General features: G+C 29.8%; 1 long non-coding RNA gene across 1 annotated transcript; it reads right to left on the bottom strand.

The window, feature by feature from the left end:
• Window positions 1-325: 325 nt before the first annotated feature.
• LOC126886788 (uncharacterized) lies at window positions 326-3,049 on the bottom strand. The gene is made up of 3 exons (XR_007698772.1): window positions 2,546-3,049; window positions 2,293-2,487; window positions 326-507 (listed from the first exon to the last, which is right to left on the bottom strand). It is a non-coding gene; the product is annotated as an uncharacterized LOC126886788 (long non-coding RNA).
• Between the last annotated feature and the right edge of the window lie 3,418 nt (window positions 3,050-6,467).

Here is a 6,467-nt window from a genome sequence, read left to right as displayed (position 1 = left end):
TATTTTGCCGGTTATTAGGGCACTCATCACTGTACATCCTTGCTGATGTGACAATACCTCCTATCTGTTTTTTCATGAGTTTTGTATGAGAGATGGAAAAACATGTTTTAAGGTCACCTCCTGTGTTCATATGTAAGTTTTGACTTGTTTTGTAGTTCATAGATAGTTTAATTTACTACAAAACAAGTCAAAAAATATCATATGAAAACAGGAGGTGACCCTAAGACAAGTTTTTAGTCTCTCTTACAAAACTCATGAAAAAACAGATAGGATGTATTATTACATCACTGACGATATGTGGCCATACCAAATAATACATCCTTGATAAATATAAACATTTTTATTGAACAAAATCTTTTCATACATTTTTTCAATGCAATTTACTGATATTCCTAAATATTTCAAAAAGATGTGTCACATTTGCTTTGTAAACCTTTCTTTTGCCTTTCGTAGCCACATATTCCGTTTCCTTCATGGTTTTTTGTAGACCACTTCTCTCAGCTGATTCTAAAAAAAATAAAATAAATGGTAATTTTTCTATCCTTTACAATTAACAATCAGAAGAAATACTATTTACAGATAATGATATGCATAATAATAATAGGTTTGTTCTAGCATCAGTTTGAAACCATCAGCGAATAGTGGACCAGCGCGAGTAGAGGGGATCGCACTGGTGACTGTATTATGTTCTTTTACTGACCAACTGTTTGCTGATGGTTTTTGACTAGTTTGACTGTTTGCTAGAACAAACTTAATAATAATGAATATTTTGTATTTTGACAATGACATCTGATGTGGAAGTCAAAACATTAATAAAATTATTTTTTCAAGTTAACTTTCACATGCGCGTCTTAAAATTGTACTTTTAATACTTATATCATAAATAACTATTAAAACTATCTTAAGAGGAAACAGTATCGATCAACAGGTAGCGAAAATGTGTTCCAAGATTGCGGCTGTAATTTTGAATATTTTTTCAAGATATTTGGCACACATATTCGTAATATAATAAAGAATGGCGGTACAGAGCCCAATTTGAAAAATATATTAATATGTGGAAATTACTTTGTAATTAAATACAATATAAAAAAACGAGCTTGTACCGCCATTAAGAAGAACAAAAAAATACACTTTTTTTAAATACAACTTTTTTATCCGATTTTGTGTTATTTTGGAACTACTAAAATTTTTTATTTCATTGGTAGTTCCAAAATTACACAAAATCTAGGCATTGGATAAAAAAGTTTATTTGAAGAAAGTGTATTTTTTTGTTCTTCTTAATGGCGGTACAGGCTCGTTTTTTAAATATCGTATAATTACAGAGTAATTTCCACATATTAATATATTTTTCAAATTGGGCTCTGTACCGCCATTCTTTATTATTTTACGAATACATGTGCCAAATGCCTCGAAAAAATATTCAAAATTACAGTGACAATCTTGGAACACGTTTTGGCTACCTGTTTATCGCTACTGTATTACCTTAAAACATTGTAATTTGCTAAACCAGTATATTTTACTCTACTACTACTCTACTAGCTACCTCATTTTCCACTGTTTCTAAAGACTTGTTTACATGGGTAGAGTTTTGAGGAGAGTAGAGTAGTGGTAGTACTCTACCAAAAATGGCTTGATACCATTCACATGAGGAGAGTACAAGTATAGTACTGATGCTAGTATAGTGAAACCGATTTTTGTATTTTTAACACTCTTGATTATAAGTGCACCTTAAATTCTTAATTTTTTGCTGAAGCTCGTTTACTCCAAAGCCCCCTTTGCCATTCTTTCGACGATTTCATCCTCCGCAGCTTGCTGCTAACTTTTATTTCTGTAGTATACACTACCTAAATTCCATAAACACTGGCATTCGCCGTATTATAGCTCTACAAGTTTTAAAGTTTCATCTTCGGTGAACTTCATTTTCACTATTTACACAAAACACAATTCCAGCCAGAATGACAGCACCTCCATGTACTCTCCTACCTACTCTATTCTGCCATAATTGAGCGTGTTCCATGGGTAGAGTGTGCAGCTGAGTAGACATTTTGGCAGTAGTGGTGGTCATAGAGTAGTTACTTTGCCATAGGTTGCTAGTCACTCTACTTTAACTCCAACTATACACCCTACCAGCTATTCTACTGTGCTGAGCATTTTTACAGGTAGAGTTACTCTACTCTATCAAGTACTTGCATCATTACTCTACCCGTGTAAACAAGTCTTAAATCTACTGAATGAAAATCTACTTAATCTTAATCTACTCTTAATGAAAAATGTCTAAAATAATTTACCCACCTAGTATTATTGTAGAATTTAAGACAGTCCAGTGCCTTATAAATAATTTCAATATGAATATTTTTCCCTTTAATTCTCCTTTGATACCACTCCATTTTAGAGTTTGGGGAACTTATTTCATTGTGTTTATAGACCATATTTATTGAAGGAACCCAATCTGGAGATTGTTATTATCGATTAAGTCGGCTGGTTTTCCTGTAAGATTAAAATGTTAACATCTTCAAAAATCATTACTGTTGCAATTGTAACTTACCAGATATAAAATGATTACAGCAGACAGGACAGGAAAATTTTCATTTCGCTAGTAAAACCTGTACATTGTATTGCATTTAACCATTGTTGTCTCTCAGATACCTTATTTAGTTCAGTTTAAAAGTGAACTTTATCTTGCATTTAACTATCACAATTACTTTGCATTTCACACTTCAAAACACAACACCAATGAAGCATATTATCTTTCTAAATTAATACTTCCAGAGAAAATGTTAAATTAATCTTTGTACAACACAAAATTACAAAGAAATACAACTAAAATTATCTAAAACTCATTAAGAACAGATAGAATAAGATTTATCTTTTACACCCAGTAGCCATATTGATTTAATTTTGAAAACGATTATATTTAAATTTGGTAAATATAACTCCGCACGACCACGCAACTCGAAACACAAGTACGCAAACACGGTTGCGTGAAGCGTGGCTCGCAATCGTGAAATTTACGAGACTTGCTCGACCTGTAGATTCTTGTAGAAAGACCTGAATAATCATATTAGTCTGGGCTGATTATCGGAGAATAGGCCATTTTTAGGAAAAGTTATTTACCAGCAATGTTATTGCTGGAATCGAATTATAATATCCTGTTTATTAATAATATAGGTATGCAAAGTCCTCAGATAGTGTGCTACTTTTTTTATAAACAAAATGGCGCCCGATAATCGTGCTTTTTTCAATTATTGCTCTATAACTCCGAAGATTTTAACTTTACAACAAAAACACTCAAATAAAAATTCACCGTGATTAAATTCTGCATAGAAACGTGTTTTTTCCGATCTGCTCCGACGAAAATTTTCCTTGGAAAATGCGGGTTTTCCCAACAAAATCTTTAATTTTCAAATAAGGTTTTAGATAAGTAATTATCTACCAATAATTAAATAATTTGGTGACTTAAAACCCTTCTTGGTTTAGATTATAATTCCAGAAGCTGGTGAAAATTAAATGAATATTTTAGCAACAATTCAATTGTTAATTAATAAGTTACGGTCGCAATAATAACCAAAATAATTATGATACACTGATCAAACTTTGAAACCATATAAAGATGAGATGCCTATTTAACATTTTGTCGACAAAATATAATTTTTTTATTTTTTTGCATAATCTTTAAATGTTTGAACAAAAATAGTTATAAACAAATTAATGTTTCTCAGAAAGTTTTTATTATATTATAATTTTAAAAAATATCTAAAATGCGCATTTCAAATATCTTGAAAATGAATGCTTTAAAACTTTTTTGCAACCATTTGAAAAAAAGTTATGAAACAGCAAAGTAAACATACGATTATTACGGTGTTTATAATTTTTTTTAATTCTTTCGAAGCATGGAAGTGAATTTAAAGTACAAGCTAATTATTTGCAAAAAAATATCGATTATCAGATTAATGGTTATATTTTAATTAAAGATTATAAATATACTTTTTTGTAATTTACACGCGCGAAAGTAGAATAATACAGTACTGTAGCTAAAATTTTCACTCGGAGCGACGGTCGGCCGCGCGACGTACACTTTTAATAAATAATGTATGCGGCGTGCCAGTCGCTTCGAGTGAACATTATAGCTCCGACTCTGTATCAGGCCTACGTTTGCGCTAAAAATTACAAAAAAAAGTATTTTTAATCTTTGATTAAAATATAACCATTGCACTAATTTTTGACATTTTTTGTGAGTAATTAGATTGTACCATAGACTCACTTTTAAGCTTTGAAACAATTAAAACAAATTATAAACAAAGGAGAATTCGTATATTTATTTTGCTGTTTCATAACTTTTTTGCAAATGGTTGGAAAATTTTTTTAAAGCATTCATTTTGAAGACCTATGAAATGCGCATTTTAAGTATTTTTTAAAATTAGAATATAATAAACAATTTCTGAGAAATGTTAATTTGTTTATAACAATTTTTTTAAACATTTAAAGATTATGCAAAAAAATGAAAAAATTATATTTTGTCGATCAAATATTAAACAGGCATCACACCTTTATAATCTTTTTAATTTTGATCAATATCTCATGATTATTTTGGTTGTTATTGCGACTGTAAATTGTTAATTAACAATTGAATTGTTGCTAAAATATTCGTTTCATTTTTACCGGCTTCTGAATTTATAATCTATACCAAGAAAGCTTTTATTTCACCAAGCTATATAATTATTGATATATAATTACTGGCCCAAAAAATTTATTTGAAAATTCGAGATTTTGTTGGGAAAACCCGCATTTTGCGAGGAAAATTTTCATCGGAGCAAATCGGGAAAAACATGCCTCTATGTAGAATTAAATTGGGGTGAATTTTTATTTGGGTGTTTTTGGTGTAAAGTTAAAATCTTCGGAGTTATAGAGCAATAATTGAAAAAAATACTATTTGTCGGCGCCATTTTGTTTATAAAAAAAGTAGCACACTATCTGCGGACTTTGCATGCCTATATTAATAATATATAGGATCTTATAATTCGATTCCAGCAATAAAATTGCTGGTAAATAACCTTTCTTTGTACTTTACTAATTAGACCAGCGTATTATAACTATTTTTTTTTTCAGAATTTAAAGATTATTCAAAAAAAGAAAAATTTATATTTTGTCGATAAAATCTTAAATAAGCATCTCATCTTTATAATCGTTATAAGTTTGATCAATGTATCATGATTATTTTGGTTATTATTGCGATCGTAAATTGTTAATTAACAATTTAATTGTTGCTAAAATATTCGTTTAATTTTCACAGGCCTCTGGAATTTCAATCTACACCAAGAAAGCTTTGATGTCACTAAGTTATTTAATTATTTATTAATAATTACTTACCTAAAACTTTATTTGAAAATTAGAGTTTTTGTTAGGAAAACCCGCATTTTCCGAGGAAAATTTTCGTCGGAGCAAATCGTGAAAAACATATCTCTATGCAGAATTTAATTGCGGTGAATTTTTATTTGGGTGTTTTTGTTGTAAAGTTAAAATCTTTGGAGTTATAGAGCAATAATTGAAAAAAATACGATTTTTCGGCGCCATTTTGTTTATAAAAAAAGTAGCACACTATCTGCGGACTTTGCATACCTATATTATTAATATATAGGATCTTATAATTCGATTGCAGCAATAAAATTGCTGGTAAATAACTTTTCCATGAATTTTGCTAATTAGCCCAGAGTATATTCAAAAACTAACAGATAGTTTATTGAAATGTTACATTTTTTAGGCCATACCTTGCATTTCTTAGAGGAGTCAATTTTATTTTTCTTATATGTAGGGGGGATTAGTAGAAGCTTAAGTTCAAGTTTTTGGGGTCGCCACCCTTGTCCCCCGGCCGCCATCTTAGAAAAGGATGCAAAGGGGTTTCGCGCTATATCTCGTAAACTACCAACCCTACGAAAAATCCAATAAAACATAATATGTAGAAAATTTAATTTTCTACAATTTTGTGTCTATTACTTTTTATGATCAAGTGACCAACAAAAAAGATATAAACAAAAATAAGTAAAAAAATTTTAACAAATTTCTTTTGAAGTTATAACTTTTTTCAGTTCATTTTAAAATAAAATAACATTATAGCAATTTTGTAGGGGGTTTTCAGCCAACAGTTTACACTATAAATGTGTTTAATTTCTATTTATTTATCTAGGTTTTACAGCGCTCCAATCTTGACCAGATTCTCGAATGCTCATACGGATACAATAAAAACAGAACGTTAGGCTTACTTTCTATCTTAATATTTTTTTATTCATACAATTTATTATGATTTTAAAATTAATATGCTATTATTAATCTATTTTTTACCTTTCTTCCCACTATAAAACTTAGAACTCTAAGCATGTATTATATAAAAGGCCCTAGAAGTGGTTCGAGGACAAATTTGTCGGTCCAGAAGAAGAATGACGCAATCGCAAAATTCAAAATTCTTCAGAAAA

This window comes from Diabrotica virgifera, chromosome 6, assembly GCF_917563875.1.
Source record: "Diabrotica virgifera virgifera chromosome 6, PGI_DIABVI_V3a".
In the NCBI taxonomy this organism is placed as follows: Eukaryota; Metazoa; Arthropoda; class Insecta; order Coleoptera; family Chrysomelidae; genus Diabrotica; species Diabrotica virgifera.
The sequence above is the reverse complement of the archived record's forward strand: the minus strand, read 5'-3'. Positions and strand labels throughout refer to the sequence as shown.